Genomic DNA, 23,868 nt, shown 5'->3' with positions numbered 1-23,868 from the left:
ATACATGAATGAATGATAAAGCAAAAGTCTTCATTCTCTTGCCCTCATCTTCATCTCCAGAGGTTAGGATTATTGATCATTCCATGTCTGTCATTCTTGAATTTCCTATGTGTCCACACACAAACGCACAGATTTGTGATGTTACTGATACATTACACAAAGAAGCTTTCCATTGTAAATGGATCAAATTAATATACCACGGTTTGTATATCCTCTGGATGATCTATTTAACGTTTTCAATGTTTGCTCTCATTTGATTTAACAGGTAAAATGGGAAAACAGACGGTGGCCATGGCAGCCCATGGTCATTGTAGGCATTCCCCAGTGAATCCTAACACATCGGTGGAGCTGAGTTCACTTGCTGATGATCTCTTTCATCTACAGCAGGAATTTAATGAGAACAAACATGGTCGTACTTCACTGGTCACATGTCAGTGGCTTCAGGTTCCCTGGACAGGACTTGGCACTCACCAACAGGCTTCCTGGGTGCTAGAGTTCATTGGGGCCTTAAATTTGTGTTAAATTAGTAAATTCCCAAAATGGCCACCAGAGGGCAACAACTATCCAGAGCATTCAAAGCTATTGAGCCCCTAGCGCTGCCAGTCCGATGTTTAGCTCCTAGCTTGAACGTGTGCTTCTCCTCACATTGGCTAGTTTTTTGTCTTTTATTTTTAAAATTCCCTTATAATATTTTAAAGGGACACGATTGACCTCCCCCTCCCCAATTACTGAATGCAACAATGCAGGTAAAGTGCTTTACACGGTGCACTGCTAAATAAACATTTAGTTACCGTTTTCTTTCTTATCCCATGGTAAAAAACAGAGAATCATCCCCTGCTGTGATAGTCTCCCGAACAAATATATCCTTGTCATGCTCTTCCATTTAATATCGGTCAAATGCAGGGTTATTGCGTCATTTCTAAAAGTGCTTCTGCCTTGAACTGTTTGATTAATTCACGTATAGATGAGTGAGTCTAGCTAAGTACACTTTAAAACTTTGCTTTGATTCTTATTTCTTGTTAAAGATGTATTACCTTATCTACTCCCTGCCCAATAAAATATATTTTGTGGAATATACACATCATATGTACTTTTTCATCATCATATTGGGTGAGATATCCTTTAAAAAGTGCATTTTCTTAGTTACCATCACCACAAAGGCAGAATTGTGGCCGAGATTAAGCTTGTTATCACTCATAAACATTATTCAATCACTTTCATGCCAAGGACAAATGGAAACTTCCTTTCACTAACAAGTGGTTCACAAATGCAGCTGAAGGGGGGTTCCACTGAATTTTTAAAAATTTCCACTACGTCCATATATTTTACATATAAATATAGGCAAATGTGTTTTCATTTAAACAGAAAATAGACTTTTGATACTTATCTGCCAATATTTATAATTAAAAATTCAGATTTAAATGAGTAGTGAAGACAGTAAGCCATAAGACCACAGGGTGGCGCTATTTCACTAACTTGAGAAATGCTAGAAACAATCCTGGTGAAAACAGGAAGACCATGACGATATGCGAATGAATTGCCTTCATAGTATTACCCCAATTAGGAGGAAAGAATCCAGTAGAGTTTAATGTTTTCAATTAATTTCTATAACCTATCTAAACAATAAAGCAGCACCAAAGTGCAAATGTAAGGAGTATGAGGAAATCTCACTGTTGAAAAGTGAGTTAAGAAATTACGCATAACGGCTCCACGATGCTAACTTACACTATCGCTTTTAATAGCAATATTTTATAGCTCTCTCCAGATGTACAAGGAATTTCCACTTGCATTGTTATATTTTGTTCTTCCAGTGAAGCAGGCAAGGGAGCTGTTGTACCCATTTTACAGCTAAGGAAACTGAAACATTAAGAAGTTAAGTGATAGCTCCTGGCATTCAAGAATTGCAAACCTGCTGCAGCGCTGAGGAGCATTTGGGGTCCTAACACCTTACTGATGTCTGGGAGGGAGTATAAATTCCACTGGCGCTTCACCTAAGCCACTTGGGCACTCTGGCTCTCAAGTGCTCCCCACACCCCACCCAGGCGGAACTGGTTGTTTCCTAAAGTTTCCATCCATTCCCCATCAGCCAGCACAGGCTACATCCACAGTGCTGATCATGTAGAAGACCACAGCTTCCACAATCACAGAATCCCAAAGGGGCCTGTCTTCCATCCCAGAAATGTGAAATGATTCATTATCTGCACCCTCCCTTTAGCCATGGAGCAGAAATCTGCATCCTGTATCTAGTCTCATGATAGGGGACTGCAGAAAACAAAATACCATCCTCTCATTTCTTATTCATGGAGAAGGCAATGTATAATCTGATTACATACATGATGGATTGGATCCGACAGACAGTATAAAAGGCAAGCCGGAGAACATTAACTAGGGAATGGATTTTTCACTGATATTCAATGTCTCCTGTAGTCAACAGTGAAGGGAGACAAATGCAAAGAGACACACATAACTTTCCGTATCAAACTTTCAAATAAATCCCTCCATCAGGCAAAGGCTGTTTGCTCCATGCCAGGCACTCGGTTGTGTGCTTTATATACTTCATCTCTTTTAATCACCCTTGTTTTACAGACACGAAAAAAGAGGTTCCAAGAAGTGAAGTGCACAAACAGGACTTGGAACCCCTCTTGCCAAGCACACCCGGAGACCAATATTCTTGACCATGAACTACACTGCCTCTCAGCATGTTTCTGGGACACACCCTCCGATGCTGTTCAGGACCTTCCTGCATGGCCACAGGCTGCTTTCAGCTGCTGACCACTCTGAGTGATGGCTCCTGAGACAAGATGTAGAATTTGAAGAAGTGAATGAAGCTGAAGCCTCCTGCCTTCTTTAGCTCAGGCCACTGGGAGTTCTAGGAGTCATTGAGGACTCCAGGGCAGCAGAGGAAGCCAGGTTGCAATCAGAAAGCATTTCTAATTAAGCATCTTTGGCACACTGCCTAAAGAGGTCTTCAAGAGAAAGGACCGAAGCCTCCAAGTTTCTAGTAATTTGTTGCGATTTATTTTTTCATTCTCAGTAAATATTCTCTATCATGCCTAATTTTGTACTTGTCATTGTACAGCTTTTTTTTGTTTGTTTTTTTAAAGAGAATTCCCCAAATTGTATAAGCTTCAGGCTTCACAAAGTTAGGATCTGCCCCTGCCTGTGCCTTTGTTAAATATTTCGCCTCTCATCTCCTAAGAGCCTGAAACAATTTCTCACAAATCTTCGGGCTGTCATGGCTCAACAGAGTGCCTGAAACACAGCTGTCCTGGAAAAGGAGAGGGAAGGAAAGAAAAAAGGAATGGAGAGAAGAAGGAAATGGACAGGATTATATGTAGTTGGAAATCGGTTTGATCCATGTAGGGAGAGTCAGCACTGCTAAGAGCATTTCAAAAAAAAAAAAAAAAAGCAACCTTCTAAATAAACTGGATCTCTGCTCTTCTGATAATTCTAGCAACTTAGGACAGCTTCAATAGACTATCCAATAACAGCCAAAAGGCTCACTTTATCAGGGCCTCTCTATGGCTAGAGACAAGATCTAAAATTTATTCCTGTGATTTTTTTTTTTGACATTTTGTTAACAAGAATTACCCGATTATATTAACCACTGATGATCACTCATGTATTATTTGGCCCTCGTCCAGTTGGAGGGTCTTGAAATTCCTTAACCAACTCAGCCACTTGTTCTGGAAGTTTGCAGCAGCCCTGTCTCCTTTGTCACACAGTAGCTGCCCCCAGTCATCTTGGGTGCTGTGTTTACAGAGCTTTAACTGTCATTTAGATCCTTGGATCTGAGGACGGGTAATGTAACTTCTATACCAACTTCACTGGCCCAAGCTACCTGGGTTCACCATCTATGCTGATCATATTGACAAGTTCATTGATGATAACCCTTCTTTTATACCTCCATAGATGTCATTTTTCCTTTAGGTAGTATCTATCTCCAGAGTATTGGGGCTCAGCCTCATGTCAACTTGGGGTGTCAGAGTCATACTAAGTAAAATGACAAGGGAAAAAAGGTTAAACAAGCTTCAGAAATATAAACAAACACGTAAGAAATGCTTATTCTTTCCATTTTTTAAGTAAAACATCTATGCTTGTTTTATGGTTTTAAAACACAAGGCTGCTGCTTAATCAAGTCACTCACATTAAGAGACAAGAAAAGAGAAGGGGGGATTTTTTTCAAATGTGGGGCATTTAAAGGAAGTAGTGGAGTGTCTTCATCTGGTGTATGTTCATATAAAGTAGACATAAACAAGTGCATGTTTATTCTATTAAGCCTATAAATCTTAAGGCAACCCAGCTGCTGCCCATCCCCAAGGCTTCTGCAAATTTCCTGTTCATAATGTCTGACCTTCCAGGCTCTTTGTTATTTGTTGTTCTGTGTTTGTATGGCCTAAACTCAGAACTACATTAATAGCTCTAGTCTACAATTAAACTTCTGGGTCATTTGTTTTACCTAATTGTTAAGAGAAAGTCTAGCTCCCATAGTCTTGAATAAAATTTTATTTTATGGAAATAGAAAACAACCTTTGCAAAAAAAGTAAATATCTATCATGAATTCACCATCCAAGCTTGGGTGGGTTGATGTCTGAGCATTATATTTTGAGACAGGTAAATATATAATTGAAGCCCACATGTAGATGTAAAGTTACTTTTAAAAATATCCTCCTTGAAGACGAGGTTTAACTCTGTAGAGTAGCTGTCTTTGTCTCCATTCTCTTGGTTTTCATCTTTTTTAAAAATAAAGCTACCCTCAAAAGCTTTATAGGATTACTAATTACCCAATGTCACCTATTGACAGAAGAAAGCCATTAGAATGGTCTCTAGTTACCTGAAATTCAAGTCGGCTTGCCAAAGCTCTTAAGATGACAAATACATGCATTTGTTGGGCTGCTCCTGTCCCACGGGGTTAACTAAATGATCTGGAGGTGGGTGAGGATACAGGGGCCCTTGCAAAGCAGCGCTCTCCCCCGGGGAGGAAAGACATCTTGGGGAAGTTTCTGAGGTCCAGCTTAAAAACAACAAACAACAAATTATCTATATTTTTTCAGCTGAATCATATCTTTTCACGTAGCAACTCTCTTCAGGGCATTCATAAAACGCTTCTCGTCTGATTTCTCGCTACGGGATTCTCTTTTTATTTAAAATGGAAGCAGCTTTGAATTCTCTCCGCAAAGAAGAGGCCCGGAACGCCGGCGGGAAGGAGCAAGGGGTCATGGGCTGCTGGGGTGCGCAGGAGTGGGGTCACAGGAAGGCCGGGTGGGGCTCGGGGAGGAACGGGCGCGGCTGGACGAAGGCATCCGCGTATCACAACGAGGCTGAGCCAGAAGCTACAGTGTTCTTTGCACCCGCCCACTTCCCCAGTCCCCTCCTTGGCTTCATTCTTAAAAGCAATTTTCAGGAGCGCCTTTCTTCTGTGCGCTACAAAACGAAGTGGCCGCTAGAGGGCAATATGGTGCAAGACAAGAGCTTGGTCTCACCGTGAAGTGACATAATAGCCATATAGATAAACAAAATAAAACAGGCAGGTATTGTAAAGAAGTGTGCTGAGTATGCTTTCCAATCCTTCTTCTCCATACACTCCCCCAAATGTCAAAAATTAAATGAGTGATAAAGTACTGTGGATGCTAATCCATCATTTTTTCTCCTACGTTCTGAGAATTAGAAGGAATTTTAGAGAAAATCTCAACTCCTCAACCTCAGAACAGTCTAATTTCTCCGCTCATAAACCCAAATTACACGATCAAAGAAGTGGAACTCAACCAGGGGGGTTTTGCTCCTCATAATGTTGATAGCGCAGAGGTCGAGGAATCCTGGTCCAAGGCGACAGCACAGCTTTTAGATGCATTTCTACCCAGCGATGTAATCGAGTCCTGCAGCATTTTAAACCAGGCCCACTCTTCTTGTTGTCTATATGCATCTCCTATGCACTGTGCATCTTTTCCCTAAGTAGACCTGTCAGTCTCTGAAATGTATTGAGCAGATAAGCTGCTTTTTCAGATCCCTGCCAGACCCGCGAGACCCCTCCACTGCACTTCACTCCTTCATCTCAGTAGTGCTGAAGTGCTTGGGAACCCTCCGTGTCCCCAGAAAAGCTATCACCAGCTGCCCCCTCACCACACCCAGACTCCTGGGTCCTGGACTGACAGCAGTGGATCATCCCCTGGCCCTGCCCCCGCAGGTGGCCAAGCCAGCTGGCAGGAGATCAACCCTATCCCAAGGCACTCTGGTCTGGGTTTCCACCATTTGTCAGCTGTGTGACCTTAAGTCACTTAGCCTCACCTGTAAAATGGGGATGATAACAGCACCAGCCCCATAAGGGTGCTGTGAGGAGCAGATGAGCTAATATATGGAAAGCCTGGTAAGGTCTGTAAACATGACAGGCATTTCCCTTCTCTCCCCCATAGTGCACGAGCCACTTTTTGTTTCTTCTCTCCCAGGGCTTCGCCCGAGTGCATGTGCAACTTCTGTCATCGTCTCATCATTTAAGTGTTTTAAAAATACTTATTTTATATGTTATTACTATATGTTTCACCTTATTATGAGCACTTTCAACTATTTTGCCCAGAGACAGTGCAGAGCAGTGATTGCAAACTCTAGCCCCAGATTGCCTGAGACTAAATCTCTCTCTGCCTGTCTCTAGATTTCTGATCTTGAACAGGTTACTTAACCTCCCTATGCCTCAGTTTTCCCATCTCTAAAATGGGTGTGATAACAGTACCCATTGTTATAAGATTCAATTAATATTGTTAAAGTACCTGGGGCAGTGCCTGGCACACAGTAAGTACTAAGTAAGATACATGTAAGTGAAAACAACAGTGATGAGGTTAATACTATTTCCCCAGAACCTAAAAACAGAACCCAAATGTACCAGAATAACAAATGATGGAATGGCTGAGGCTAAACTTAGAGGGCAAGAACTCCAAGGTCATCCATTCTCTGTGTGGGGGGGGGAGGGCGCGGGGGCTTGAGGGGAAAGCTTCCTTTCCATCTACGAACAGTTGTGTGCAGGAAATGCACGTTTGGTCCAATCCTCTAATTTTACCAAGAAGACAAATTGAGCACGACGTAGTCAGTGCTGCCTCGTTCAGAGGGAGGAAGACCAGGACCTGGGCTAGACCCGCAGCTGGCTGCCCTTCTCCCTCCATTTAGTGAGTTCCATAACTGCATTATTGATCTGACACTGTCATGAACCTTCTCCGTGACTTGCAACCCAGCTTCCCCACAGCCTGAAGCGGCGTTGTGTTTCTTACCATGTGGCCCTCCGAGGACATTTGATGTCTCGGGGGCACAAAATTCAAAGTATCTAGAAAATAATGGCTGATTTTTTTTTTCTTCTACCAATGGGTTTCACCTCAAATAGAATACCATTAATACCACTGAAAGAGAAATTAAGAGGAAATAAAATCAGTAAACACACCACAAGAAGGACATTATGGAATTGTTCTTTAAAACTCTGCTGTCCTTCAAGGGTCACTCCAATAACGACCTGTACTTCCCAAGTGCGTTCGTATACTGCTGGCTTATTTCTCTCTCCAGTCTATGAAATCTAAGGGCAGGGACTGTCGCCATGAACTCTGTGCCCATAGCCGCCAGAGCACAATGTCGGGTGCACAGCAAATCTTACGAATATTTGCTGCTGCCTCTTGGAGGATGATGTGGACCCAGGCCCAGGAGGACAGCATTTCCCAGAGTGTGGCATGTGGACCACTGCTCTCCCTCAGATTTTAAGTAGAAAGAGAGATGATTTTAGATAGGGCATGGACCAGGTATTAAACAACATTGAATTATATAATGAGAAAGTTATTCCTCTTTCAATCATCCTTCTATCTTTCTGATTCCTTCAGGCTGAAAGTTTCCATTTGTGCTAATATGTTTTAGGATGTCTTCAACTCCTCTTTCTCTCCCCCCCTCCAACATCTCAGACAAACTAAATAAACCTAAGAATCAATGTTTAGTAGGCAAGAATATCTACCAAGAATTTAATACACTGTCCTCATTACATCTGTTAATGATCGTCTCTTATTCACAGCAAGTGACAACATCAGTTTTCCATTTTCCATCCTTGTGGCAGAAGCAGTTGTGCTTGGCAAATATCCCACAAAACTCTGCTCCCCTTCCCTCTGCAGTCAGGAGGGACCATGTGAATGATGTTTACCGGTGAGATACGGGTGGAAACATCTGAGGACATAGCAGACACTATCCTGCACACTTGGCATACAAGGACTCATTTAATCCTCAGAGCAGACAAATGCAGAAACCGTTGTTATTATCCCCTTAACACTTATGAGAAAACCAAGACCTGGCTGGAGAGGGTGAGTGACTTCCTAGAAATTACTAAGTCACTCGGTCACTAAGTGGAGGGCCAGAACTCAAAGTCAAGTGCATGTGGGCATGGAGCCCGCAGCCACCATGCTTCCTTCCTCCCAGAAAGGACAGGCTGCTTAGGGAAGGCAAGGTGTGGGTTGTTATTGACTCCTCGATGTGGTTCTTTGGACTGTCACACAGCCCCAGATTTTTAAACTAAGTCTGGCTTCACAGGGTTAATCTGAATAATCTGAATCGGGCAGGGGTGGACAGGCAGGCGACAGCCAGCACTGCCAGAGTGCACCGCGCTACTTAGCAATGGGGGGAAAACAAGGGGCACTCCAGAAGGAAGGAAAATGAGCCTCAGGAGTGGGTGGAGGAAAGAGGGCAGGCGGGGGAGGGGTTGGATCCTGCCGAATCTGGGAAGTTGTGAGCGGGATGGGCACCGTGGGCTTTGGCCCTTGCAAGCGAGGAGAGGATCTTGTGGGGAGGTCACGCCCACTGCCAAGGGCTTTCCTGTAAAGGAAGAAAGGCTCTGCTAGCCTTGGAGGATGACAAGGCTAGCAGAGCCATCTGTTTTGACATCCAGACCCTATGTCTCTTTGGTGCTCTCTCCGTGGCCTTATGGATGGTATAGGTGATATCAGGATTTTGAACATTTTAACTTGAATGCTAATCACTTAACTAATCTGAACGCTTTCTCCTTATTATTCTCAACTGGTCACTATGCTTATGAGGTGCCAGGGCCAACAAGGAAGGCAGGAAACGGAAATCCCTGGTCATCTAAGTTCAACTTAACCTGGGCATATAGGTGGCCTGTAGATGGTGCGCAGAGGTGCCAGCCCTCAAAGGGACTAGACTGTGGAAGCGTGGCCTCAGGATGGGCCAGAGAGAGAATGCAGCGCTCCAAAGCCAAAGTCTACTGAGGCTCTTGACAGGAGAAAATTCCAGATTAGTAAGAAAGCCCCAAGGAAGGCTCATCCATCCAGGAAAAAAAGTATGGGCCATTTCAAACTTCCAACTAAAATGTGTGAGGAGGTAAAACGGGTACCCCTATCCCTCCTTAGTGTGGGTTATTTCTGTTCTGTTATACAATTAGAGAGATACAGAGAAGCTGCACCTCAAATACCTCCATGAAAATTGTATTATATTTCCAAGGAATTATTTTTAATTTTGTAAAGGGTGATAAAGATACTGTGTTTATGTTTTTCTTTCTAAAAAGAGGCATTTTGAAGTAGGATAAGATGATGTGATGTCTGGGATAAGCTTTAAAATAACTCAACAAAGAATAAAAAAGAAAAAGGAAATATTGCAAATCATTGATAATTGTTTATCTGAGTAACGAATCTTTGAGGCTTGAACTATTCCTACTATTGTACTATCCCTACTACTTTTATGTGTGTTTGAAATTCATCATGAAAAATAAAACATATTCATGGAACAGACACCAAAAAAACTTGCCAATGTGCCCAGGATATATTCCTTTGGTTTGAGTAATTTCAAAACATCCGAAACAAATTTCAACAAAACCTTCATGCCTAAAATCTCTGTGCTTTAACAGTCACTTTGTGTAAATTGATTAATCAGGTGATATTGTTATTAATGTAGGGAATTAGGAGAATGATGAAGAAAAATGTGTTTTTGAAAGACAAAATAGAGGCTGGGTACCAGGAAGCTGGTAAAGGAGGATGTAAAGTGCAGAAACTACATTGTGGGTTTCAGGAAGTTGGCAGAATGTCCTCAAAGGAGTTCTCTGATGGAAATAAAGTACCATGGATGGGAGACCAGCATATCCGGGCACTACTCTGGTCCTTGCCACTAACTTGTTGTCTGTCTTTGGGCATCTCATTTGTGTATTTATTCATCAAACATCTGAAACACCAAGGTGGGGAGAAAGACCCAAATGGCACCGTCTAGTCCTGGGTTGCTCAGCATCTCTGGGAAAGGATGCTGACTAACCAAGCCCCATTTAGCGTGGTCCAGTGCTGAGTGTGCACTATGGAAGACATGATGGGGGTTGTTGAGGCCCCAGGGGAATGCAGAAGGATGAAGAAGAGGGTGGCATGTGTAAAAAAGGGAGACAGGGTATTGCAGGGGGAAGGAACTGCATGAAAAAATTTATGGAAGCGTTATACAGATCTTCACAGATCTAACATGGCTGGAGTGCAGGGTGTTTTAGGGACGTGCCAGGGGACACAGCTAGAGAAGCAGGTGAGGCTCAGATCCATATGACGATTCACTCAACACATAACTATTGAGTTCTTACTATGTACCAGGCAGTGTGCCAGGGATGGGATAAGTTAGAGAATAAGTTAGAATAAGTTAGAGAAATAAGCAGCGAATAAGTTAGAGAAAAATACCCAACTTGGCAGAAATTACCTTGGTGCAGGTGAACAAAAAGACCATAAAGGAGGCAAATGAAGATAAGAGTCTATCAACCAACAAGCTGACAAGCGCAGTGTGGTATCAAAACACACCAGTGTGGTGGGGTGGGAATGAGGGGCGGGGAGAAAGATAAGGAGTGTCAAGGGTGCTTGGTTTCAATTTGAATATCTGAAACATGTTCTGAAGGAAGAGAGGAATGCGCTTTGCTGGTAGCTGGGGGAAGAACATTCTGGAAAGAGCTTTTAGGACCTCACATACTAAGAGGGAAACCTTTGTCCTCACAGCTATGGAAACAATGGATTTTAATCCAAGGATCCAAACCATCAAATTTCAGTCTGTAAAGGACCATTTTCATAGTTCTATACAGCACGTAGGTAGAAGGAGGCTGGGAGACCAATTGGGAAGCAATTCCAGAAAATTCCAGAAAAGACACTCTAAGGGTATAAATTAGAAGGAGTTGGGGAAGTGGGGGGGGGTGCAGTGCAAGAACATACAGAGAAGAACTCCAAGTTGGTAGGATCCGTGTGATGCTGGCTGGGGAGGAGGAGGGAGGGAGGATGGAGGTTCCGATGACCCCTGTTCTGATTCTCACAGAGGGGAGGGCTATGGGGCTTGTTTGAGCTGGCCACCGACTAACCTTGCCCGATCCTTGGTCACATGTCTTACCACCAGGGACACAACTCTCACCAGGACAAGAAGGGCCAGTCCACGCCCAGGGCTGCCAGCAGCCACCCTAGCACACAAAGGGTTACTCCTCCGCTTGTGGTCAGCATCTCTCCATGTCACACAGCATGGCCTCACTCCCTGGGGAAGGATGCACCCACACCACCAGCTGGAAATCTTGCTTAGTTTGAAAGGAACACCCTCTCCTAAAAGGCACATTGCAATGAAAATTTCCAAGTAGAGGAGAATGCCACTGTGTCTGTTAATTACCAGAGCCACGTTTTGTTTGCTGGGGCAGGTTGCTATACAGCCAGCCATTTGTATCCGTTCTGCTCCATTAGGCTAACGTGTTTTCAGATATAAATTAAAGCTGATGTCCCAAACCCACTGTGCTGCCTCTTCACACAAACACCCCGTTCCGTGGTGAATGACTTAGCAGGTTTGGTAGATGCAGAAGATATTTCTTTGATTTAATATTCAAGCTAAACAAGAAAAACTGCCCATCGGAGCACAGAAATAATTAGGCAGTATAATAGCGAGCGGTCCATGCAAAAGCCACATGCCCGGGGCAGGTCCAAGGTCTAACTGCTTCCTGATGTGGCATTTGCTGTTACACTTTCTGCATCGAAAAGCACTTGGCCACTGAGAAGATGCAGCAGGAATCCTCTTGCCCCTGGGCCATGTGCAGGAGTGCTCAAAGAGGAGGAATCACCCTGAGAGGCCTGCTGCCATCTGGGCAGGCAGGGCTGGTTAACATAAGCCCCCTCCATGGCTGTAATCGCCTACGATGGCAGAAAGTTCTCTGTCCCCAACATCTTTCCACACATCTGCCTGGTTACCACCACCACCACCACCACTGGTGACTTCATTAAGTTAAGGCAATGGCTCTTGACTAGGGGTCAACAGGACTGGCTACATATTTTGTTGGACCCAGTGCAAAGTGAAAATATGGGGCCCTTTGTCCAAAAAGTAGGAGAAAAGTGCAGTTGAACTAAAATATAATTTTGTTTTCCTTCTTCTCTAGTCTCTACCTCAACTTGTTATGGTATTTTTAACTTGCTATTTAATGTCATGCTAAGTAAAGAAAACTTTAAAATTTAAAGTGTTCATGTGAATTTCACCGTTCATCTTTTACGCGGGCCTCTCACTGTTATGGCCTCTCCCGTTGCGGAGAGGCTCCGGACGTGCAGGCTCAGTGGCCATGGCTCACGGGCCCAGCCACTCCGCGGCATGTGGGATCTTCCTGGACCGGGGCACGAACCCGTGTCCCCTGCATTGGCAGGCGGACTCTCAACCACTGCGCCACCAGGGAAGCCCTCACTGTTCATCTTTACACAATGCAATGCTAGTTTTAAAGGCAAATAGAAGTGCATTTAACTCATACATGAAACCATCAAAATTACACAGCTTCCGTTTCATAGCTCATGCATACGTATGTATTTCATTCTTACCAGAATGGTGGAAATGTTGCACAAGATGAACTCAAATCGCTTCTTGATCACAGACCTTCTACCAACACTCTCTGTCTTTTGCTTACTGAGAATTAAGGAAAGAAAAAGGAACTACAGGCTGTCCTGTCTTTCCCTTTCCTTCTCTGTTATTGTGTCCAGGGTAAGTGGTGACCTCATACAGTTCATAATAACTGATCAGTGTTAGTTTCTTAGTTTTGACAGATGTATCATGGTTGTGTAAGTTCATAACATCAGAGGGCAATAGGTTGGAGAACGTATATGGGACCTCTCTGTATTAACTTTGCAACTTATATGTAAATCTAAAATTATTCCAAGATAAAAAGCTTATTAAAAAGAGAAAAGACTTTTGTAGCACACACCTTGTCAAGAATTACTGGGTGAAAAAGGGAAAAAAAAAAAGCATTTAAGGCATGACAGCAGCATTTATCTAACTTGCCTGATAAGCTTCACCTGGGATGAATTCCTATACCCATTTCTAGACGATTCTGATTTATTTGATCTGTAGTGGGTCCCAGGATTGGATTTTTTTTAAAAATTTTATTGGAGTATAGTTGATTTACAATGTTGTTACTTTCTGCTGTACAGCAAGGTGAATCAGTTATACATACACGTATATCAGGATGGGATTTTCAACAAGCACTCACACTGAGAAGTCTTAGCAGACAAATTCGGGAAATATGGCATAAGAGTGCAGTGGAACTAGTATAGTTTAAGAGTCAGGCAAACTTGGGGCCACACTCCAGCTGTGTGGCCTTTTCTTACCAGATTTTTTCACTTCCCAGCTATGCGACCTTTTAAGCACTGACTTGACTTCTTAGAAAATCAGTAGCAATAGGGCCTTACTGTAGTAACATTTAAATGAAGTACCTACAAAAATACCTAGCACGGGGCTTGACACGCCATGAGTTATAATTGGCACAAACACCTTGTATTCTGATTTCTCCTCCTAAGGAGAACGTGAGGTTAATGAACTGTGACCATAGTTCTTTAAACAAGTTACACCAAGACCCATGCCTTTTTTCCAGAAGATAACTAACACCAAGAAAATAGGGGGTATAATCTCTTCAAGTGTCCCTTTACTTAGAGATTGTGCTTACTCGTTCATTTTCTGGTAGACAATAGAGAGACAGTTACCCTTCATAGTGCCAAATGACAAAAGAGTCAGACTGGACATTTCCACAGGCTTTTGCCCTGAGGGAAGGTCGCTTGCACAAGCACAGCTGTGGCAGGAGCAGAGCCCTCTGTGTGTCCTCCTTCCCCACTGGCCACTGCAGTGCAGGCCCCGGAACAGCTGGGGCACTGGAGGAAATCCCTCCTTTGACAGAGGCCAAGAAGCCGTGTGGGTAAAATATGAACACTGCTTAGCACTATATTTCATGGGAAATAAAAAGACAGTAAAATCCTTTGGCTGCTTTTTGTCTCTGGATGTCCTGAAACTTCTGGTCTCTTTGTGATGGAAAGAATCGCCCCCTAATTGAGACAAGCCCTAAGATAGTGTGCCACAGAATGCTGGTTCTCTCACCCCTGATAAAATAATACATTAAATTTCTATCATGTCTGCACATCTTAGAAAAAAACTTTCATGGGGCTGAGAAGAGGGACATGTCGTAGGCATTGGCCAAGAAGCAAATGAGATGAAGAGGGAATGAAGACTTGAAGCTTAAGAGGTAATATCCAAAAACAACAAGGCCCTACTGCATAGCACAGGGACTATATTCAATATCCTGAGATAAACCACAATGTAAAAGAATATTAAATATATATATATCTGAATCACTTTGCTGTACAACAGAAATTGATACAACATTGTAAATCAACTAGGCTTCAATAAAAAAGTTTTTTAAATAAAAAATGTTTTTTAAAAAAGAGGTAGCACCTGGCACAAGGTCTTATAGAGAGGACACGTGCAAGATCTGGGGGGAGACCAAAAGGGAAATGGAGGGTCATCCTTTATAGAAGGTTTCCCCTTCTACAGTAAGACCGCCCTCGATGCCGGGGCTGTTCTAACCATCCTTTCAACACATACGTAATGGGGCCTACCTACCATATTCCAAGTCTCATGATAGATAGCCATTCATGACACTGTTCTCAGATGCCATCTAAGCCCAAGGAAATGTTAGATGGTAATGTAGTTTACACACACACACACACACACACACACACACACACACACACACACTAACCTATTGAGAGCAGCCAAAGCAAAAAGTGAGACTTTACTGGGAGACCCTAAGGGTTCCCAATGAAGGACAATCAGGCTTCACAAGGGTCTGAAAATAGGAAGTGGACAGTCACTCCGAATCAAGGAAGTGACTCATCTGGCTCTCCAGGGATGCGCAGTCTCTGGTATCTGCTTCCCTCACCGTCTCTGATTCATGGCAAAACTCCTCCACCCCCTCACTTTCTACCTCTCTGGGCACATGGCTGAAAATGGTGAGGAGATCCACCACTCCAGAGCTCTGCCTTCTCCAAGCTCCAGCCCAACCAAGCAAGCAGCCCACTTTCCGGTTCCTGGAGCAAGAGTCTACTGTGCTCAGCTTGGGTCAGGAGTTGACCAGCCTCGTGGGGTCTCGTAAATTAAGCATGATCCACACTCACAGTCCTTCATGTGGTATGGGAGGTCAGGACCAACTCTCCAAGAGAGGGGCTTGGTCTCAGTAGATGCCTCAAAAGACATTTACTGCAGGTGAAAATGTTGTGCTGCTAAGTCAGAAATTTTTTCTAGCACCTTTGCCCTCTTTTTCATTCCTCCTCTGTTCATCAGTTCTGTGTTGCACACTAGGATGTCGGGATCCGGACGAGAAAGGAAATAAAGTGAAGGAAGATAGCAATGACAAACCATTTTAACTTGAAGAGTATCTGCAAAACAGAAATATCCAGACTGTCTGCAATGCTTTTTCTCACTTCACGCGCTTGAAATTCATATTGGAGCAGAAACATCAGTCAATTCTGCAAGTTCCACTTATGGCACGGAGGAGGGAAAAGGTGCCTTTTCCCCAGGAGTGGCCTTCCAGGCCACAACTGACAGGCGGAAGGCACAAACAGGACAGGCTATAAACTGCTCACAAAGGAAGAAAGACAAGAGTGGAAAGGATAGGAATGAAAAAGGATCTGAGGGCAGGAAAGCTGGTTCAAATTAATGAGACAATGCGAGCCTTGACATTCTTGATGGATGTCAGTGGTTAAGTGCCAGCCCGACCTTCTGAGGTTACAACCTTCATTCAAACCTCAGCCCAGGATGGCAACCTGAAACCCAAGGCCATGGGCAGCGAGCATCTGTGAGCCCAGCATGGATTAGTGCCGTGGCCTTGGGAGGCCCCTCCAGGCGGCTGCTTCCTCCCAGTGTACCAATTACCCCCCAAGCCAGGTGTGCTCTGGGGGCGACAACAATACCAAGTAATTAAGACAAAATGTTCTTGGCTGTGTCTCAGGCATATTCCTTGTGACAAGAACAAAGGGTTAGTTGATGAACTAATTTTTGGTGGGGGAAGCAGCAGCATCTATTATTAAATGAATGCTTAGGATTTTTGTTTGTTTGTTTTTCAATAGCCCCATTATAATTTCAGTTCAGATACTCCAAAGCTCATGTTTCCTAATTTATTATTGCTTGCTACAGTCCTCTGGGATCCAGTAATTGAATTTTACTGGCGTCATTACCATATCCACAAACAAGCGAGTCTTCCTGAACTAAATCAGTCAAAGCCTGTTGGTTGGCCCACAGGAGATGTGCCCAGAGTGGGAGCTGATCTCACCATAGAAAGGCCGGCATGTTTCCCTGGCCAGGGAGACTGGTTACTGCTGGGTGCCAAGGAGGCTGCATGTGGTCAGCTCCAAACATCTGCGGGAACAGTAGGACAGAAGAAAAGAAAAATAGGAGGCTCCAAAGACCAGACCCCCCAGATAACCAGATTATTACCCCACTGCAGTCCAAAATACATGAGCTTCTGAGAGGCGGGATCTACATACTTGGTTGAGAACCAGGAAATTCCACAAGGAGATGTTGAAATTCCATCTTACAAAAAAAAGCAGATCGACAGCCTACATCCTCTCCTTTTTATATCCAAAACAGGAAAATAAAAACCATAACTTTAGATGCATTTTAGGGCTACATGGATACATCGTGATCATCTACATAAATCAGTCTTCTCATTTTACACAGGATGCTCAAAGGAAAAAAAAAAGAATTCTTATCTCAATGTGATATTTAAGATTTGTTTTTTAAAAATCCACGTCTTTCAAAGATTTACCTTCAAAAACTTAGGGCAGCAGGGAGGCGGCGGAGTGCAATGAATACAGACAGAAATCAACTGCTACTTGATGCCTATAAGCCCCTGGGCAAGTCGCTGAACTCTAAGGCTTGATTGATTCATCTGGAAAATGGGAAATCATATTATTGGCTTCTCTGAGGACTGATATAATGCATACAAGATATCTCACAAAGCATCCGGCGCCTAGTCTTAGTGAAACATCATTCTACCTTGGTATTTGTTAAGGAAATAGATCACTTATCTTGAAAACACTGTACTACCAGGAAAATAAGTGGATGAAAGGATAGGACTGTTCCAATGGACCTGCTCCTTCTCAAATAGTTCCCACTATATTTGAGAGCCCAGGAAAGAAGAAAGGCCCCTCAGGTGAGCCCCACCAAATTTATGAAGGCATCAGGCAAAGACTTTGGGTAATTTTGTCTGGGTGGCTGAAATACACACCACTGGGAGTTTGCAAAAGCTATGGGGACTTGGGTGCTCTGACCCACAGATCATATTTCAACTCAGATACCGCCTGTGTCCTCAAAAACATGACTATCCTGATGCACAATTAGGGAATCCTACTACTTCTCCCCACAGGCTTCAGTCTCCCAGGTCCTGATTCTTTGTCAGAAGAAAAAAAGCAACTGCTCCACCATTTAATCCCCTGTTTCCATGCCCCTTCCCTATATCCTTTAAGTAATAATCAAGAAAATACTCCCAACTAAATCAACCATCAACACATTGAATTCTGTTAGGGGCTGAGCTGTATCTCCCCCTTGACCCCAAAATTCAGATGTTGAACTCCTAACCCCCAGTACCTTAGAATGAGACGTCATTTGGAAATTGGGTCATCGCAGTTGTAATTACTGTTAAGATGAGGTCATATGGAAGTAGGGTAGGCTTTTACTTCAATATGACTGGTGTCTTCATAAAAGGGGGAAATTTAGACACAGGCAGGAATGTCACACGAAGATTAAGGCAGAGACCAGGCTGATGCATCTACAAGCTAAGGAAAACCCTTAGCTAAGATTGCCCTAAAACCATGAGCAGCTAGGAGATAGGTGTGGAGCTGATTTTCTCCACAGCCCTCAGAAGGAATCAACCCTGCTGACACCCTGATCTTGGACTTATAGTCTCCAGAACTATGAGAAAAGACACCTTTGTTGTTTAAGCCAGCCAGTCCATGGTACTTGGTTACAGCAGCCCTAGCAAACCAAAACACATGGCAACCACTTTGTTCCGGAAATAGAGCCTCTTTTATCTCCTTAACCTTGTTCCAGGACCACTGTGACCTGAGCACCTAGCGCCCTGCTACCCATACCCCCTGCTCCACAACAGCTTCATGGAACAGGCTTGGTGATGTCTGTGAACTCAGGTCCCAAAGTTTGCCTCTAAACTCCAGGCCAGGAAGCAGTTAATACCATGCTGGTGTAGGGGGTTGGGGGGAGACAGCACCAGCATCATCCAAGGTCACATCCCTCACCCCTGGCCTCCCCTCACCAGATGGCAATCATACCCTGAGAGATGATAACACAGATTATCCATGTTTTGCAGCCTTATTCAGCTCCCTTATAAGGGAAAACTATGCCCCTAGAACTCTTGCAAACTGGAGTAGCTATTATAAATCTGAGCTTGCAGATGAGAGACTGATGTCATCCTCTCTTTTCAGTAAAAATAGAAAAAAGTTAAAAGAGGAAAGAAAATGTAAGAAACCATCTCTAGCTCCCCACCCCCTCTCTCTTATCAACACACACACACACACACACACACACACACACACCACCTATACACACAAATTCTTTTCCACTAGCTTGTGTCTCCTTTTATGGATGTGTATTCACAAGAATACAGATACTGGTTTCTGTCCCCTGGGGTAATGATGATAAATAAGGCAAGGTCAGCAGCTGCATCAGCCTCGGAAGCTGCTCCCTCTGGCAACTGCAGATAATCATTTACCTGGTGAGACCGGTTGCCTATACATCAATTCATGCTTCACCATATCGCTGAAATGTCCCTTATCTCACAAAAACACTTGTCTTATTGTGTCTTTCTGGTGCACAAAGAAATTCATACATGACTGTTTTGCTTTGGAGTTTTTAAAAAGTCTTAGTCATGATTTTGTGGGGGAAGAAGTTACTAAAAAACAGGGACTAGGTGGAAAATAACATCAGTGTATTGACAAAAATATTCTGTTCCACATCCTAGAAAGCAAAAACTCAGGCTTCAGTATACCCAAAAGATCTTCAATGGAAAATTCCTCCTAGCCTAACTCTCTTCTAATAGGACTAATGCTTAAATTTTAAAAAAAAAAAAAAACCCACCAGCTTTTATTGAGAAACTACTATGTGAAATGCACCATGTTAGATGATAGGAATACCAACATAAATAAGACACAATTCCAGATTTATTCTAAGCAACATGAAGTCTGTATATAGTACACAAAGGGAAGAAATGTATGTTAAATTTCCCAAATGTTCACTTCTTGAGAACTATGTTCCTATATTAAAGGTAGAAAAAGTAGAATCATATGGTACCTCGAGTCAAATATACCAACTTACAGCACCCATCAATTTTCAACCATGGCTATATAACTGGACATTTGGATGGAATTACAGCTATTAAATGACTTGCCCTGATACACGAGTGTATATGACTTACGTGAACAGTCTGGCATGTGTGTCTCAGTGGGAAAGGTTGAATAGCTGCCCTGCAGCACTCATTAATAAGCAGGTAGCCAGGAACTCTACTTTAAGCTCGCCAGGCTCTGTGGAGACACAAAGAGAAATGCAAGATGGGATTTTTGTCCTAAGGGAGCTCACAAACCAGTAGAAAGAACTAACCCCCCAGCATAAGACAGTGACCCATCCATGTCAAGACAGAAGGAAGTGTTTGTGGCTGAGAGATGGACTACATGTCTCTCATTAAATATTTACAGATGAATAATGTAACTCTGGGTATTGTCCTTGATGTATAGTACAGATTAAGAAAAATAGGCATAAATAAAGGCCAAACTACTTACAGATGAATTTTAAAGTGTTGTATTAGAGAAAAAAAGAAATGTTTGCAGGGAACCTTAAGAACAATCCCTGATGTTTTATCAGTTGTCCTGTGTGTATGCAAGGCCCCAGAGTGTCAGGATTGACAGCTAGGACTCGAGCCAGCCTGGCTTCCAATCAAGACTCAAACACCTCCCCACTCAGGGATCTTGGTCTGAATATATAACTTCTCTGTGCCTCCATCTCTTCATCTCTAATGAGAGGATAGTAATGGTACCTAGCTCAGAGAGTTACTGTGAGGACTGAATGAATCAGTGTAGGGAAAGCTCTTAAAATAGTGCCTGAAACAAAACTAAATTCCCTCTGTCCCCACATAGTCAATACTTGAGTCTTACATACTCACTTTATGCAACACTCACTTTAAATCTTTACATACAGGAAATAATACAGATATAAAACCATATAGCACAGGGAGATCAGCTTGGTGCTTTGTGACCACCTAGAGGGGTGGGAGGGAGATGCAAGAGGGAGGGGATATATGTATATGTATAGCTGATTCACTTTGTTATAAAGCAGAAACTAACACACCATTGTAAAGCGATTGTACTCCAATAAAGATGTCACACACACACAAAAAGATTTAGACAGGAGAGTCTGGAAGGCAGAAAAAGGAGAGTGCGTTGCATCTTAAACCAGACAGCTGCTGGATACTGGAGTTAGCTCTTAGAAAAGAGCTCAGTGAAAATAACTGAAGACGGAAGACTAAGTGCCTTTTGGAACTTGCCTAGTTGCTGTTACTGTGTAGCAGTTTGGAAGAAAAATATTGTGAAAATTTATAAAATAAATAAAGCTTTGGCAATGTTAAAAGAAAACAAAGATAAAAATCTCAAATAAAGCAGCTCCCTTCTGTAAGATAGCCCACGTTGCCAGTTAATAATAGGCAATATTAAAACGAAGTATTTTTTTTCTCTGTGACAATGAGCTATTTTTTGTCTATCTAAAATTTTGAGATCTGGTGATTATTACACAGTATCAGGTTTGCACTATCCTTGCCAGGAGTGGGGCATCTGTGGATTATTCCACTAAACAAGAATCCTACTGTATATAATTCTTTGTGTTCCTCCAACACCAGTTTGGTTTCAGGTTAAGTATTTGTTTAGAGTTCAATGTGAACAATAGAAAGGCATTGGCTTTTACAAGACAGGGTTTCTTCCTAAGCAAATGAAGTATATAGTAAAATGTCTAATTGAGAATTCATGATACCATGATTGATGATGTTCTCAAGTTGACACTGAAAACCCCAAACACAGGGCTTTAAAAAGTACACAACTCTTCACTCTCCTTCACTTGAACTCTTTCAGATGCTACCTGCATGTAATCCAATTCATAAGAGCTGTTCATTACAAAAGAAATCTCACATTAATCTTATTTGGAAAGGAGTCTCCATGTTTTATATAATGTTGGGGGGTTAAGAGTTAAGTAAAAATCAAACATATTCCTGGGTGCTAATTTGCATTATATTAACATAAATTATTACACAAACTTAACTTAAGAACATCCAGGTGTATAAAATCTCCAAAAACACTCTGTCAAATCAAGGAAATTTCTTATTTACTACATATAATAAATGCTTCTGAAAATAAACAATTTTAAAAATCAAGGTTAAACATGCTGTTTGATAAATCTGCATATGACTGAATAAATTTGAAGTCTGTGGTTACACTAATAGCAATAGCAATAGGAAAATCCAAACTCAGCTCAAGTACTGACTTAACTTGATTCAATTCCTCACTGGTATAGCCTAACAGAAGAAGAGTTGTATCCACTTCTGGGCATAAATACTATTTGTCTCGGTCTTGCATATTCTTCTGACACGATGTCTAGCATTCATTTATAAGACTTATAAAGCTCAGAAGAAAAAAGCATGATAAAACAGTCTATTGTTTAAATATAAAGCAATCAATAAAACTAGACTCAGATGTCTAGATGTTGAAACTATTAGACAGAGACTTTACTACAACTAAGAATTAACACATTAAAAGATCTAGTGGAAAGTTACACAACATGCATGAACAGATATGGAATTTCAACAGAGAGGAACATTTTAAAAAAGAAACCAGGGCTTCCCTGGTGGCGCAGTGGTTAAGAATCTGCCTGCCAATGCAGGAGACACGGGTTCGAGCCCTGGTCAGGGAAGATCCCACATGCCCTGGAGCAACTAAGCCTACGTGCCACAACTACTGAAGCCAGTATGCCCTAGAGCCCATGCTCCGCAACAAGAGAAGCCACTGCAATGAGAAGTCTGCACACCACAGTGAAGAGTAGCCCCACTTGCCGCAACTAGAGAAAGCCCGTGTGCAGCAATGAAGACCCAATGCAGACAAAAATACATACATACATACATACATTAATTTTTAAAAGCACTTATTTAAAAAAAAGAAACAAAAAAAATGCTAGAAAAAAAAAGGTATCAGGGATGAGTAAATCCTTGAAGGGCTAATTAGCAGACTAGAACCAGTTGGAAAAAGATTAGTAAACTTAAGGATAGGCCAATAGAGATTATCTAAACTGAATTACAAAGATTTTAAACGTGTAAAAGAAAAAGGAGTACAGAATATCCAAGAGGTACATAGGACAATAACAAGTGGTCTAACATACACGTAATTAGATTTCCAGGTAAAAGAGAGAAGGAAACCAGAGCAGAAGAAATATGTGAAAAACTATTTCAAACGGCTAAGAATTTCCTAAAACTACTGAAAGACAACCACAGATGCAAGAAGCTCAGAGCCCTAAGCAGTGTGAACAATGTTTAAAACACATGGACACATTACAAGCAAACTGCTGAAAGACAACTTAAAGAGAAAAATCTTGAATGCAGCTAGAACAAAGACAGACATTATATAGAGAAACCAATGTAATTAGAGCAGACCCCTTGCCAAAAGCTAAGCAAGCTAGAAGACAATAGAGAAACATTTCTAAAGTACTGAAAGAAAAAAAAGTCAATGAAGAAACCTCTACGCCCCCAAAGAAATATCTCAGAAAATAAAGACATTTTCTGAAAACAAAAGACAAGATAATTCATTGCCAACAGAACTACAAGAAACGTTAAAGGAAGTTCTTCAGGTAGAAGGAAACTGGGACTTAATCTCATAATTATAGAGCACCAGAAATGATTTTTTTTAATGAGAATATATGTATGTATTATAACATATATAATGTTATATATAAGTACATATATTATTTTATATAAACATATATATAATTTCCCCCAAAGAAAACTGAACTGGCTATATTTTTAGGAAGGATAAAGAGAGATATTACATAATGCAAAGGGTCTGTTAGATAATAAGATAAAACAATCCAAAACAGACCTTCAAAATACACAAAAACAATTGAGGTAACTGAAAGGAGAAACAGACAAATCCACATTATACTGGAGACTTCAACATTTCTTTCTCAGTAATACAGCAGATAGACAAAAGAATCAGCACCGAAAAAGAACAGCTGAACAATACTATCATCCAGCCATATTTACTTTACATTTATTAGATACTTTACATAAAATAGCAGAATATATTTTCTTTTCATGTGCACATGGAACGTTTATCAATATAGAAAATATTCTGGGCCATAAAACAAACTTTGACAAGTGTAAAAGAATTGAAATCTCTGACCACGAAGGAATCAAACTAGAAATCAACAACAGAATGATATATGAAAAATCTCCAAAGATTTGGAAATTAAACAACACACTTCTCAGGAGAAACCATAACAAAAATCAGAAAATATTTT

At 42.0% G+C, this 23,868-nt stretch overlaps 1 protein-coding gene across 8 annotated transcripts in view; it reads right to left on the bottom strand.

Moving 5' to 3' along the window:
- TRIL (TLR4 interactor with leucine rich repeats) overlaps nucleotides 1–23,868 on the bottom strand; it is a 122,360-nt gene that overhangs the window by 86,600 nt on the left and 11,892 nt on the right. For 7 of the 8 annotated variants that reach the window (XM_059074769.2, XM_067042413.1, XM_067042412.1 and 4 more), the window contains exon 2: nucleotides 19,739–19,844. The exons of the other annotated variant lie outside the window; for it this stretch is intronic. The gene's annotated coding sequence lies outside the window, so the exon portion shown is untranslated. The remainder of the gene's footprint in view (nucleotides 1–19,738; nucleotides 19,845–23,868) is intronic. 8 annotated transcript variants of the gene reach the window in all.

The sequence above is a fragment of the Kogia breviceps genome, chromosome 9 (assembly GCF_026419965.1).
Source record: "Kogia breviceps isolate mKogBre1 chromosome 9, mKogBre1 haplotype 1, whole genome shotgun sequence".
NCBI classification, from domain to species: Eukaryota; Metazoa; Chordata; class Mammalia; order Artiodactyla; family Physeteridae; genus Kogia; species Kogia breviceps.
This window is presented reverse-complemented; position numbering and strand designations above follow the sequence as displayed.